Source organism: Homarus americanus, unplaced genomic scaffold, assembly GCF_018991925.1.
Source record: "Homarus americanus isolate GMGI-L3 unplaced genomic scaffold, GMGI_Hamer_2.0 scaffold16474, whole genome shotgun sequence".
Classification (NCBI taxonomy): Eukaryota; Metazoa; Arthropoda; class Malacostraca; order Decapoda; family Nephropidae; genus Homarus; species Homarus americanus.
This window is the reverse complement of record NW_024752688.1, coordinates 20869-36721: the sequence shown is the minus strand read 5'-3', so window position 1 is coordinate 36721 and position 15853 is coordinate 20869. Positions and strand designations below refer to the sequence as shown.

The window sequence follows — 15853 nt, the reverse complement described above, 5'->3', positions numbered from 1 at the left end:
TTCCTCGCGTTTTAATATTGATCGTATTATTAATGAATTGTATTGCTCATTTTGCACACACTAACATTAATTCAATCCAAAAGACTTTCAGTAATAAATAATAATGAATCTTTCGTACATAAGAGAAATAACGCCGTTTTCACGATCTTGCACGTCGTCCTAACGTCGGCGGGCCATTCAAACCCGTCGAAATTTGAGTTTCCGCCGTCAAAAGTTTTAAATGTGTCGGTTTTTTTTGTGCGTTCAAATAGAAAACGTCGAATTAAAAACTCGCGAAATTTGAGAAGGTACTGTACGACATTTAACCCTTCAATATGTCTTCAAAGAGACCACGAAGCAGAGAAAGTGGTGCTAGTGCTTCCAAGTGTAAACAGAAGTCACTATCTGTCCAGGAAGAGGGCGAATTTCCACGGTCGGGAAATTTCCGGCGTCCGACACCGGTCGGGTCCCGTGGTTGCCGGACCGGAGAGGTACAACCTGTACTTGTATTTCAGTACACTTGTACAGTAATCCTATAAAAGTGGGCATTTATGTAAATGTTTGTGCGTAAAGTCGCGTCCCATTGGCGTCGGCGGTACGCGACACTTCCAAAATATGGCCCAGATTCACGTTTTCCATCCCATACCCAATTTTGAATGTGTGTTTATTTCGTGGTTCTTTAAAGTACAGTACAGTATATTAATAACTTTAAGTTTCGTTTTCAAAACATAATGTCATTGTTTATTAATTATGATACTCTATAAATGCTGTGGTACTCTAAATACTTTTTTCTACTTATATGAATCAGTTGAGTTGAGTAAACTTTTATTTGCATTGTTTTGAAGAAGACTACAGGACATAGTTTAAATTTTTACATATCAACAGTGCAGTACTTTATCTTAAGTAATATTTTCAGGCACTTTCTCCAACACTGCCTACAGTGGACCTGATGTGAACTAGAATGAAGTTGGCTGGACATAAAGTTTACTGGACCTCAAGTAGTCTGTGGTATTGTATTTAATATTGTTGTGGTACTTTGAATGTTAGGAAAGTTCTACAGGCATTCCCCAGTTTGAAAGAGTACTGTGTCTTATAAAAACCTATGGTAAATCGAATCACTATTCCTATAGACTCACATTATAAAAGCCAAGATACTTTTCTACAACGAAAACAGTTCCCCCCAAATTATGTACGGTCCCCCAAAAAGTATCGATTGAATTTTCTAGCGGTAAAATTTGAAACTCTAGATGAAATACTTTGCTGTGATCCCCAGTGCATCAGCATAAGTTGGTACAGGTACATCCGGTCACTATATGAGCAATAGCCGTAGACGGCGGGTAGCGAGGGAGTCGTCCTCGTGTGACATACGACCGTACGGTATATGCTTTACTATAACAAGAAATTCATTGAGCTATATTAATGTATGTATCGTGCCGGTTAGAAGCGAGGCCCCAACCGAGGATTACAAAAATATCGGAATATACATTAAACGGAAGAGTTTTGGAACGTCACGAGCTAGACCGAGACGGACCTCGGGGCATACGTTTCGCCACCGCGTCGTAGTGACGGTTTTATTCGTACCGAGATGCACAATGTAGTCGTCGACGACACGTCTGATTTTTGAGGAGTGACGGAGCAAATAGTAGTTGATATTAGAGTGAACAGGTACAGCAATATACAATATATTGGTCTAAATGGGATCTGCCAAATATTATCGATACGTAAATGGCGTCGGTTTAACGTCAAAATAAGATTTTAATCGGCGCGTCGCCCGTCGTTTAGCGGCGGGTAACCCATCGCGATGCCCGAGGGTTCGCTCGCCCCATTGTGCCGAGTTATTCGAGCGTTGCGCGTACCCTCGTCGCGAAGGCTAATAATAGCGCCTCTCTCCCCGTTGTGTCTTTCCGATAATTCCTCGGTTCATTTGACGTACGATCCCGGTAATGACCGGCTCGGCGTCCGTTTACGACACGCAATCCAAATTCGCGCTACGTGCGATGCGAATCCTCGGAGGATTTGCATCTTTCAAAAACACATACAGTCGTGCGCCGGTTAACATCCGATAGCATATACAGTCGGCCCTTAACATTCGCGGGGGTTAGGTAACAGAGATACCCGTGAATGTTAAAAATCCGTGTACTATTGCTACCCCCCCCCCCTAAAAAATCCCTGGCCCCCCATGTCCTTATTTACCGTATATACCTGTGTGTAGTTTGAGTTTTTAAGACCAAATTATTTGGCAAAAATTGGGGGTCGACCTCTAAACGGGTAATAGTTTCGTTAGGTTGAAAAATATTTACCAGTAAACAATGGAAACGATGCACCAACACACCACCCGCTGTGAGTGTTGGTACAGTTGCCAGGGCAGATCTGTTGCGAGCCCAAAGTAGCCAAATCCATGGTATGGTAGCACAGGACGATGTAAAACAAAGTATTCATTTATTAAAGTTAATTTATAGATACTGGACATAAATGTTTGTTCATTACATTTGAAACATCAATCTTTGTTAATTAAATTTGAAACAAGAGAAAACTACGATACTGGATTTTCATTAAAATATTACATCACAAGTATATTTTACCTTAACTGTGACTGAATGAATATATTCTCGGAAATAAATATGGAAATGTAATATTTTTGCTGGAATGACGTACATTTTATAGTGGGAAGTGGGATAAAATCATGACGAAAGACTTTCGCTTTCTTTCGTTGTTCAAAATATTTTACCGTAATCGCCTTTCGAATGGTTTTCAGTTAAAAACTGTTGTATTACAATAATATTCTATCTAATTCGCAGCTGATGCTAGCAGTTTTTAACAAAAACCATTAGCGATACAATTTATCGTCAAGTGAACATGCTTCAGTGTACAGAATATTTCTCTGGCGGGAACTATCCGGCGTATTTCTTGAAATCCGTGAATGCTAAACCCGCGTATGTGAAAGGCCGACCGTACGTCCGTGCCCCCCCCCCCCTCGAAAAAACACTTCCGTGATGCCTGCTGGACCACCACTCCAAGACCCCCCTGATGGAGACACGACGATCCTTCCCGTACTGGCTAGATGTTATGTGTTAAAGGAATATCATTCCTTAGGCTTTAGTAAGCATTTTCCTCCAGGTGTAATGTTAACCTACATCTATTGAGGATAAAATCTTTCACCTACAAATTGACAATAACACATTTGCTGTAATCGGACATATCTAGTTGCCTCAACAATTGCAACCCTAGTTGCAATTTGAAATTCTGTGTCATTACTGAGGAATAACGAAGTCTCTGGTGCACTGCACTCTAAGATTAAGAGAAAATGGACTCGGGCATCCCGAAGGGAGAGAAAACGGACTTCCACGACGGGAGACTCGAGCACTAACACGTGCCACTCATACCGAGAGACTTGACAAGTTTTACCGACCATTAGTGATGTACGTTATCTAGTGAATTTAGTCAATATTGTACAGTATAAGTATACTGCAATTACAGCGGTCCCTCGGTTAACAATGGACCCGAGTGCAAACCCTTACTGTACGTGTACTAAACGATTACGGTACTTAAATTGTTATGTCTATGGCAAATATAGATTGTTTACACAGATATTCAAATACTATCTTACAAGTTATATTCACCCAGGTCGTTTGGGTGGCAAATTATGAGAAGAGCTTAGTCACTCTTAAGTAATGATAAATAAACACTCGGGCCTTCAGCGCCAACTGTCAAATCTTATCTCAAATAAATAAAGACATTGTCACCTCACTTCCCCCCCCTGCTCGCTGGCTACCTCCCTCCTTGTGTTCCCAGACAAAACATTGGTGATAACTTTATGCTTTAAGGTGTTTATTTTATATAATATCTCGGACTAAAGTTAGGGGATTACAATTTGCATAGCTGGAATCCTTGCAAGACAGCCAATAATTTGAATATAAACATTATATATACTGTATTTTGTTGAAGATATAAAAATTGTAGTACATTTTATAATATAAAGTTTTTCAACTGTATTTTTGGGTAGATTTATATCAATTTCTTCATTTATTTTCATCCATTTACATGCAGACACCACAATAAAAGAAACGTAAAAGAAATAAACGACCTCGGTGCAAAGCCGGAGCATTGTTGTACTAATTTGATTACGGTACAAAAATTGTTATGTCCGGTGCAAATTACAGCATGTTTATATTCAAATTAATCAGTATGTTACAAGAATCCCAGCAATGTTAATTATATTGTACCAGGTCATTTCACTGGCATTTTAAAATGAGAGAAGCTTAGTAGGACTGTTAAATAAACTCACAGAGACCTTCGGCTCAAACTGTCAAACATCTCCTCTTAACTCTCTCCCCCATCTGTTGAGCCAGGGTTTTAGGCTTACAGTTTTTATCTTACATAATATTTCAGACTAAAGTTAGGAGATTATAATTTGCATTGCTGGAATCCTTGCAAGACAGCCAATAATTTGAATGTTAACGTCATATATTTTGCTCGAGAGATAAAAATTGTTGTACGTTAGTGTACAGTACTGTAGTACATTTTATAATATAAAGTTTTTGAACTGTATTTTTGGGTAGATTTACATCAATTTCTTCATTTATTTTCATGCACACAGCATACTAAAAGAAATAATTGACCTTAGTGCAAAGCTGGAGTTTTGTTGTACTAATTTGATTTGGGTACTAAAATTGTTATGTCTAGTGGAAATTATAGCATGTTTATATACAAATTAATCAGTATGTTACAAGAATCCCAAGAATGTTAATTATATTCACCCGGGTCATTTCCCGGCCGGGAAAAAATGCGCCACAGACCCGGGCGCCAACCGTCGGTGTCGCCGGGCTTTATCTTAAGTAATATCACAGACAAAAGTTAGAATTTAATTTGCATTGCTAAAATCGTTACAAGACGGCTAATAATTTTAACATAAACGTTGTATATTTTGCACAAGAGATAAAAATTTGTAGCCCTTTGTAATAAAATTAGTTACAACTAAAATTTGTATGTGAACTATAGCATGTTTATATTCAAAGTAATCACAATTTTATAAGAATTCCAGCAATGTTAATTATATTCTTCCAAGTCAGTTTAGTGATATTTCATAAGAGAAAACCTGAAAGTCACTGTTAAGGACAGATAAATAAATAAGCTCTAGACCTTGGCATCAACTGTCAAACCGATAACCCTCCTCCCCATCTTGCCGCGAATCCGATCACGAGTAAACGGGCCATTTCGCGTCTCGTAATTTTAGCCGCGTCGATTTACGAGCGTCCGTTTTAACGCGATACTACAAAAACGATGTTTTGTAGGAGATGGGCCGAGGTGCATTTGGGTATATTGGGTCTTTTTAGTATTTTGTGTTAGTCTCGAGTACCAAAGTAAATTGTTCCATTGAAACCACTTTAATTGAGTCAAAATTTGGTTTAAAGCTATTAGCTCTCTAGGAATGCGCCTCGCGTCACCGACGCGTACGCGGGACCGGTAACAATTTTACGTAAACGCGTCGACGACGTAATATTCGACAATGCCGTCGGGTCGTCGACGTGCCGTTTCTTCGTTTAGTAAATAGTCGTGGCGATTTTTGTCGCGCGCGTGTCCGTCGACGGGCACGCCGAGGGCGGTCCGTCCGCGGATGCGGGCCCGCTCGAGATTCGGCCCGTATTGCGCAGTCGTACGGTCCGTCGTCGTTTGCGAGAAGTACTCGTTTACGTAGTCTCGCGTGCAGTATATTGCATTTTCTAGCAATAGACTAGTTACGATCGTAGATTAGTTCCATCACGTAGGGTATCGTCTCGCCGTCGGCCCGGGACACACCTCCGGCCACTCGACACTCTGCTTACCGGTACACGACACAAATTAAAAATGATCAACACGATATTTTACGAGGGCATTATGATTGATTTATAATACCCTATGCAATGGTTGTATAGATGTAGTGCAGTATAATTATTAAATGCAGGCAGCATTCACATCACAAACTTAACCCACAGAAGAAGTCGCCTCGGGCAGCGGAAGCGCGATCCGGGAGAAGGACACGAAGAACGACCGTAGATCGTCGCTCCGGAGACGGGTCGGCGAGTGCCGCTCTCCGACGCGAGACGATCGTCGAGAATAACCTACGTGTTTTTCTATTTTTATGGATGCTATTTTAAGGATAACTAAAGCTCAGTCAACGGTTATTTTAGCTTAAGGTCATATTATACGTGTATTTGTAATGTACAGTATTTCATTGAGTAAGAATGCTAAAACTTGCCCGGCGGTCGACCCCCAAAACAACTGCGGCGACCCGCTCCGGCACTCGAGAAGACGGAAGCTCCGAGTACACGACGTTAAAGATTAACGGATAGTTTGACGACTATACCACCCCTTGTTCCCTCTACCTCCAGCTAAATGTATCCCTCCCTCCACTTACCACTCTTCCTTTCCTCATCTATTATCTTTCCCTTCCACCCCTCTATCCCACCATCTGTCCCCCCTCCCTTTCTTCACGTACCATTCTTCCTTTCCTTATCTATTATCCTTCCCTTCCACCCCTCTATCCCTTCCCTCCACATACCACCTTTCTCTCCTAGCACCTGTCGTTCCTTTTTTGTGTTTTATTTAATAAGTTTTATAGTATATGATGGTCACCTTATTAATAATGTACCATTTTGTGTGATTACAATTACACTACACACACTTAGTCGAAGTGACCAGTTATTAGTGTTGATATTAATGGGATAAATATTAGATAAGTTTATTGGAGTTTGCTATAAAATATGTGACTATAATTATAAATTGTGAGTGTGAAGAAGGGTTTATAAGTTGTATATATGTCAATTAGAGGAACAAATAATTTGCTAACCACACCCTAGTCCTTCAATGGAAAACGCATCGAAATGCGCAGCGGCGAATGCATTCGGCGGGAGAATAATGCGGCGACACGCGTAGAATACTCGTACGCCACTCTCGGGCACGTACGTTTCCATTTACTAAAGTTAGGTGGGTTTGTTTGGGTGGCGTGGGACCCAGAGGGCATCGGCAGGCGGTCGCGTCCGGCGGTTGCCGTGCGAGAAATTGGGAGGACGGGCTTTCACGTTGCAGAAACTAAGGAACGGCATCTTCCGGCGGAACCACAGCCCGCGATTAAAGGAACGCTCGGGTTTGACGCCCACGGACCGAGCGCGCGGCTCCTCCGCCGTAACAAGAGTAGTCGATTGAAGTCCCCTCTTTTGCCTGGGTGGATGTGTCTGTGCTAACCGTTTTAGGCAAGTGAATGTTTGGTACAGCAGATTTGGGGATTCATTGTAGGGTAGACTTGCCATACAGTGCAGTGTTTTAATTGGTATTATATTGCGGCGATCGGCGAGCACGGAGACCGAAGCCTCACTCGACCGTGTCTCGGGAGGCGTGGGGTTTGGTCCGAGGCCACTCGCAGTCATCGTCGAGGGTATAGTCCGGAACGCCGTTCGACGTGACGTCTCGTCGAAATTCCGGAGCGGTCTTCTCGTCGCGGGGCGCGCCGGAGGTCGACGCTACGACGTTCCCGGAGGGGGTCGTCGTCGTCGTCGGGTATTTGACGTGCATCCGGAGTAGAACGAGGGCACGCGAATCGAACCGTCGAAAGTGCGCAAGAAATGAGATCGCGTAAATAACGGCAGATTAATTTCGTCGACACTCGTACGTATAAAAGTGCAAAGTAAATAAATAATACGTATTTTTTTTATGGGAATTAGCCCACCCGGGCACGGGTCACCGACCCACATCGGGGCGAAAATGTAATAATAATAATAATTGTTGAAGTTACAGTGTTCATTTTTGGTGGATATCAACGAAATATGATGCGAGAGGCTCAGACGACGACACAAACGACGACGCTCTCTCCGGTATATTTTCGGGACCGTCCGTAAAAACGAAACCAAAACACGCGTGCGCATTCAAAGTGGCGCATTATTGCACAAGTAAAATAAAACATATTGCCATAAATATGGGGTAACCTAGTTTATATGTAACAATAATACTGAAGAACCTTAAAGAAATACAAAATGGAAAAAAAAATCAAAAGTGAGGAACAATAGATTTATGTTGTGTTGTCAATAGTAAGAGAAACAATCGAGACAGAGAGTCAGACGAGCGACCCGGGACTCGGTCACAATTTTAGGGATGCCACGTAGCAGGAAGATCTACCACGGACGACACATTACGCTTCCAATATTGTCTGCGGAGGTGGTATCTCCCCGTTTGGTGGCTGCCTAAGTATGTAAGATTTTCCAATGGAAAGTGTATGTTTGGCAAATGTATCCAGGTCTTTAGAGAATGTACTCAGATATTTGGGTTAGGTGTCAAGGGTTCATGTATAATTTGCATGCCTAATTGACTATGTATATTTTTTAACCTTAATTTTTCATTTGCAGTCACCCGACGGGAGTCAGAAACGTCATTTTTGTGCGGACCGGCGACTCGACGGACCCCGGCCGAGGACGCCGCTCGAACCGCGGGTGAGAATGTCGGACGACGCCGTATTGTAATGTTTATATCGCAGTGTACGGTATTTACTTAATGGTTCTCTGAAGAATAGGAATGCGTATGTGGCGTGCCTCGGCGTCTCCGTAGGAATTGCGTAGAGTAAGTGGAAGGTTTTTAAGGGAGACGAGAATTTATTAAGCGGCGCGTCGTCGACGAAATATCGAAGGAAGTTTTGACCGGTTACCGAGAGGAAATAAGACGGGAATTTACGAGTAAAAGAGTAGTAGAACGTAAAGATAACGAGGGAGAAATGAAAATGCGACCGACGACGAGACTCGGGTGCCATCGAAAATGCGTAGAGGGACGGACATTACAAGTGTTATAATGAGAGTACTTAATTTAGCATAGAGATATAGAATTGAAGGTGTCATATCTGGTCTAAAAGTGTTGGATACAATATGAAAAGTATTATTAAAAAATGGGAGTTTAACCCATAAGCCAAGGGTTAGGGTGCTGCTGGCACTTCCCCCTCCCTTCCTATTGGGATAAATCGAGAAACAAGATGAATTCTCCCCACCCCCTCCTCCACAAAGGGGAGACCAGATGGACGTCACCTGGGTGTAAGGGTTAAGAATGTAGTAGCTTGTAATGGAGGATGAGGTATATGTATTTATGTCCTATGTTTTATACTGTATTGCAAGTAGGCGTTATTGTATGCACATTGCGGGTCATAATAGGAACGCGGCACGCCGGAGGCGGGTACACGGGACGATCCCTCGGAACAGAAGCCGAAAGTTCGTGGCGTGGGTATATCCACTTCCCTTAAAAGTGTAATTAGGGATCCTCCTCAGACACATTGCACCATTTGAACGCAGACGTAAGATTATCCTCATCGCCGTACACGTCCCGAGGAGACGAGGCGTATCGAGTTTACGCGGATGCATACGAGACGTTTCCTTTCGAGTACGGGTAGTTCTGCTATAATGCGATAGTTGTGTTCTTGTAAAACATCGTGTTATAGAAATTCGTGTAATAGAAATGACAGGGCTTATGGAGAAAATAGGGTTAGGTGCAGATTACTCCAAATCGACAAAAATTTCGTAGTACAGTCTAAATAAATGTTACATTGATATCTAATATTGAAATCATACAGTAAATGTTACACTTGACCTTGAAAAAATCTGAATATAACTTGATGGGGGAGAAGATTGATGTTGAGGAGTCATGAAACATCAAGCTTTTCTTCGAGTGTTATAGCCTTTCTTTTATGATCACCAGAGTGCTTCCCAGAGATATTCTTCTTTTCCATAGTCACAAAATTGGAGAAACAGTAATCACCGAGGACACTTAAAAATTTCACACGTGTTTCAAACAAAGTGTGGAGTAAACAGAGCGCGCGGGTCTAAAACGCTATGTATTTTGTTTTTCTCTTATTTAAAATTTTACATATACTGTAGAGGTATACTGTATACATAAATATTACATAAATTATTTGTGCAATTCTTCACAAACAAAACACATAAATCAATTGAACTTGCGATGTCGAACGTGAACTGTAAACACTGCATAACCCTGCGCCAAGCCACAATGTAAAGTACACTTTAAACGCTACTTATTTTGTTTTTCTCTTTTATTTAAATTTTTACAATTTACATATTCATATTATGCTACAGCGCCCACAAAACACGAGAAACGTTCGAGTCCCCCAGTAGAGATGTCCGTTCTCTATCCACTCGAGGATGTGTCGGTCGTGCGTTTTCTTTTTGTGTACTCGCTCGGGGACTCGAGTTTATAACACAGGATGATAAGGGAATTTGAATTTATTTGTTGATTTATTTATTTATAATATACTGTAATATATTAAATATGCTGCAAGTATTTTCTTTAATTTATATACTTTTTTCTGGAAAAAGGGAGGCTACCATTATACCCGGTAATGTACATTTATGGCGATCGTTAAGGACCAAACTCCGAATCCGTGACGTGACTTCCGTTCATCATTTATGTCCTAAATTTACCAATGTGGGTAGTTTCAAGAATTAACGCAGTCATTTACCGAATATTCTTTGCCCAAAAATAAATTTCAAATGAATTATTTATAGGAGATAAGTATTATGATCAGTAAATATACCGATATGCATTACCGACCACAAGGACGGCTAAAAATAGGCACAGACGGTCACAGTCGAGGTCACTTTCCCTTTGTTGTCACTGTAGGACCTTGTGAGTGGTTTACTGTATACATAAATATTACATAAATTATTTCTGCAATTCTTCACAAACAAAACACATAAATCAATTGAATATGCGAAGTCGAACGTGAACCGTAAACACTGTGTGATGTAAAGAGAGCGCCGGTGTGAAACGCTATGTAATTTGATTGTCTCTTTTATTTAAAATTTTACAATTGACTTATAATATATAGGTATACTGTATACATAAATATTACATACATTATTTCTGCAATTGTTCACAAACAAAACACACAACTCAATTGAACACGCGATGTCGAACGTGAACCGAAGCCATAACAATCGTTCGAGTGGAATCGCGTCGGAGGAAACGAGTTCGCGTTTTACAAATATCGTTCCTCAATTCATAAATCGCGTCGTCAAAACACGCGTTATAGCAGAACTCGCCGTATAGTTTTTGGTTCACCGCCAACACGTTTATCCTCGTACCGGATCTCCGTCGTCGCGTATTTTTACGCGACATCTGCGGAAGTTACGTTTACGTTCACAGACGTAAATGGTACGACCTCGAGAGCACGACGTACATTCGGTCGTAAAGTACACCGGTCCGGATCGAGTGGACTTTCCCAATCGTCTTATAGATTTCTCGAGTTCTTGGGAATGGTACGAATATGTACAATTAATATTATGTTATGTATAGGTATATTGTATGTTTTTTGATAATCGTTAAGTATGGGAGGTGGCGACGTGCACACCGTACCGACGGGTGGAGGAGCGTCGAGTTTGATTTTGTATTAGGCGACGGGGTCGCGGGTATTTACGGAGATACGGCAGAGCGCGACGTCGGCGCCCGCGTACGGCACGAGCGGGAGGAGTAATTTGTGCGGGACGTAATTGTGGGGTAGTCGAGTATGCCTGTGTGTTTTAGTTGGCAATAGTGTGTAGATATGTTTGTGTATAGGTATACTGTAGAAAGAATGAAGTTAGATGAAGTTTGTTTGGGAATTAGTAGAATTTGTAATAGTAGATAATTGTCGAGATATTTTGACAGTAATTTGTCCGTTTCAGTTGCGGAGGAGCGCGCCGATACGAGTCGGAGACGGCTCGTACAGTCGGCGCACGAGAGCGGTCCGGACGAAGACATTCGGGAACCGAGGACGAAGACGCTCGTCGACTGCGGACGAAGACACCGGTCGACGCGCGAGGAAGATGCTCCGGAACACGGGAAGAACGCCACACTCCCGAGTGCGGGAAGACACTCGTCAACGCAGAAGGAGACACGCATCAATGTCGGGCCGGCGTGATTGTTTTAAAGACGATTTAACGTGTAAAATGAATGTACGTGTTGTTTGTAACGATTGTTATAATGTTTGTAGTATTGTTTTTAGAGACCGACTCTGCGAAGACGGAGGAAGTCGATACATGTCGAGAATGAATTTATTGAAGATGTTGCCTGTGATCACTAGGTGTTTGCACTAATTTGGGGAGATGATTACGATCGTAGAACGTCACGGAATGCGGCGCGCACGTCATTTGTGGCGGGACGCATCCGTAAATAACGGCAGCATAAATACGAGAGAACGCGGTGGCGGCGGCGGGGAAGTGCGCCTTTTGAAAGTAAAAGAACGGGGGAGATCGGACCGACATAGATGGTGTTGTTGTGGTAACCGATAAGAATGGAGAAATGATGACTATTTGGTGGGTTTTTTAGGACAGAGAGAGTAGTTATATATTAGTGAAGATATAAAGTAAAAGGTGATAAGGATGGTGGTGGGGGGGGGACAACGAATGATATATTTTGTAGGGTATTAAAGGAATTGACTCGTCAGTGCCGAGTCGGCGTAATTGTGAGAAACGGATGCGACGGGGATTGTAAAGAAGTCGCGCGGTAGAGGAATTGGCGGAAGCGACGATCGCAATAACCTTTCGACGTGGGACGGACGACGACGAATTTAGTAAATGGCGGTTTAGGAAAGGGTCGTACGTAAAGCGGCGGGTGCGGGCGCGTGCGGATACGGACGACGGTCGATCGGGGTCCGTTTACGGGACGGGAAAGAGGACCGACGGAGAACGGACGGGAATTCGGACGGAGACGAGGCGGCGCACAAACGAAAGTATACCCGCGAGATGCGTAAAGAATGATTTGGAAGTAGATTTAACTAAGAGTCGCGTGTTTGAAATGGCGGGAAGGTTCGACAGGTGTATTAGTTTTACGTAATTGTGGCAGTGCGTTTGAGAGCGGGCAGTCGTGGAGTGCGCGTGGGTACCTATTTTGAGACCGCGACATCTACCGGTAAGGAAATACGTAATGCAGCAGTAATATATTTTTGGCCTGAATTTATACTCGTTCACCCGTACTCCGTGTTGCTCCACTCGTGTTAAGGTGTTTATTGTGAAGGCGTTTGTATAATAATAAAATTTGTTGGACGAGTAGGGGAAGGAATACGAGCACAATGTTTAATTTGTAAGCCCTCCCTTTTTTGTCTTTTCCCTCTGCCTCCCCGTCCTCCTCCTCCTTTTTTGACGTGTTTGTCGTGCGGCTTCTTTTCCCTCCGTTTCATTGCAACTCCCTTCGTTTTTCTCCCCCCTACCTGCTTCTGTCCGTCCTCTTCTTCTTCCTGTTTCCTTCTTTTACTCCTCCTCTTCGCCATATGTCTTCCTCGTTTATTCTTTGGCTTGTTCTGCGTCTGTTCCTTCTCCTCCTCTGTTTGATTGTGATTCCCTTGTTGTTTCTCACCCTCCCATTGCTCTTGATCCTGTTGTTACTCCCATTTGTTGGTTGTTTTTGTGTTCCTGTATATGTTTGTTGTTACCAATTGAATTTGTGGTTGTATTACTGCTGCTGTGTGTATGTTGGATTGTATTTATTTGTTGTTATATATATGTTGTGAGTGTGAATTAGATATATTGTGTTGATATTTGACTAAATTTTGTTGTTAAGAAGAGGAGGAGTTCTATTTAGATTTGGAAAGTAACTGTCATCGAGGACGAGAATGCACGTACCGTCTGTAGTTTGAATACGCGGTCGCGTCGGGTTTGGGCAGTTATATATCGGGAAATAGTGGAAGAGTGTAAGTTAATGTTGTGGACTTGTGAAATTGTTGATTGTGGAATAGTTATTGGTTTTAATTTGAAGGGTGTCAATTGCGCACCGGGAATATTTTGTCGGGAGTTTGGCGTCGTCGGAATCGACCGGAACGGCCGGAGTCGCGGAGTTATTTTTTGTCGTCGTAGATTCGTTCGCGGAGTCGTAAAAAATGTGGCGTCGTCGACGAAAGTCAATCGTCCGCGGATCGGTCGTCTTCGAATATTTGTAGACTTGTATATGTTTGTTTGTAATTGATTGAAGTTATTTGTAGTTTGAAAAATGTTTTGACTTGTTGTTGTTGTTTGATTATAGTATAGTCATTTGTGCAGTTTGAAATTATTTTGGTTTGTGGATTTGGAAAATGTGTTGCATGTATGTGGACTTTGAATAAGTGAGATATTTTGTGGATTTTGTATATTTTTCATGTTTGTGGACCGAAATGTCGTACCTCTAGTCGGGCAACCTCGGGACCGGACCGGTGCCGGACCATGGAAATTGACCCTTTTCCTGGATAGATAGTGACTTGTGCTTATGCTTGGAAGCACTAGCACCACTTTCTCTGCATCACGGCCTCTTTGAAGACATATTGAAGGGTTAAATGTCGTATAGTAGCTCGTGAAATTTGGAGAGTTTTTAATTCTTAACGTATTTTATTGGAACAGAGCCAAAAATAAATAAATAGAAATTTTGACGGCGGAAAGTGGAATTTCGACGGGTTTGAACGGCCCGCCAACGTGCAGACGACTGGCACAATCGCGTAAAGAGCGTGATTTCTCTCGTGTAGAAAAGATTCATTATTGTTTATTAGTGAATGTCTTTTTTATTGAATTACTGTTTGTGTGCAAAATGAGCAATACAATTCATTAATAATACGTAGAATATTAAAACACACGGCATTGTTTTCGTCGATTACAAAATCGGTGACTGACTGGTTCTACATATAAAAGAGAAGAAAATAAGACCTTGGCTGTAGCTGTAGTAAAATGACTATGGTTGTTTTAAGTAATGTTAATAAATGGAACAATAGAAGTAGCTAACGATAACGGTAAAGAAAAAAAAGAGATCGCGCGCGTAAGTGGGCATGCGAAAAGATATCGTCATTACTTTACGTAAGAATACGAAAGCAACACTTATTTACTGTTCATATATATTTTAATTGATGTTTGTGAATTTGTTTTTATTGAATTAATGTTTGTGTGTGCAAAATTAACACTAGAATTTATTATTAATACGTGGAATATCAGAGGAGACGAGACGAGACGGCTGCCGGCATCGTTTACGTTAAAGCTCACAAAACCAGTGACCGATTGGTTGTACATATAAAACTGAAGAAAATAAGACCCTGATTTTAGCTGCAGTAAAATTAATGTAAAAAAATTAATATGCTCGTTTGAAGTACGTGTAATGTTATTTAATGTTAAAAAATGGAACAATATAAGTAGTTAACCATAAAAAAAGTGAGTGCGCACATGTGAAAAGATATCGTCATTACTGTACATAAGAATATGAAAGCAACACTTATTTATTGCTGAAGGGTTAAATGTTGTACTCTATAGACAAAGAGAGAGAGAGAGCAGCTGAAGTGCTGGATGTAAACAAACCTTAATTTCCTGGGTTTTTTTTTTTTTTAGGGGATTAGCCCACCTGGGCATAAGTCACTGACCCACAATTTAATACTCCTGCTATAATAATGATAATTTCCAAGAAAAAAAAAAAACTGCCTATGTACCTGTTGGAGAAACTAAAATTGTTTTGGACCACGGGAGTTTGCGGAGCACAGAATGCCGGACTAGAGAGTTACAACCTGTAGTTGTTTGTGGACTTGAAATTGTTAACCTTTGTGGACTTTGAATAATTGATAATGTTTGTCGACTTTGAATTTGTTTTGCCTTTTGTGGACCGGGAAATTTACGCGTCGGGTCCGAGGACCGGCAATAATTATCGACGCACGCGAACTCGGAATAACGTATTACGCCGGTGGAATCGGACTAATTTTTTATCCCGTGTGGACTTTGAATAATTGATGATGTTTGTGGTCTTTGAATAATTGTGTATTTTGTGTGGAATTGGAATAATTGTTATCCTTTGAAAATGTCTCATTGTTTGTGTATTTTGAATAATTGTCAATTTGTGTGGACTTTGAATATTTTGTGGACTTTGAATAATT

The 15853-nt window shown here is 41.5% G+C and overlaps 1 long non-coding RNA gene across 1 annotated transcript; it reads left to right on the top strand.

The window, feature by feature from the left end:
* Window positions 1–935: 935 nt before the first annotated feature.
* Window positions 936–12600, top strand: LOC121855169. Its single transcript, XR_006086725.1, has 3 exons — window positions 936–987; window positions 8355–8438; window positions 11667–12600. It is a non-coding gene; the product is annotated as an uncharacterized LOC121855169 (long non-coding RNA).
* Window positions 12601–15853: the final 3253 nt, after the last annotated feature.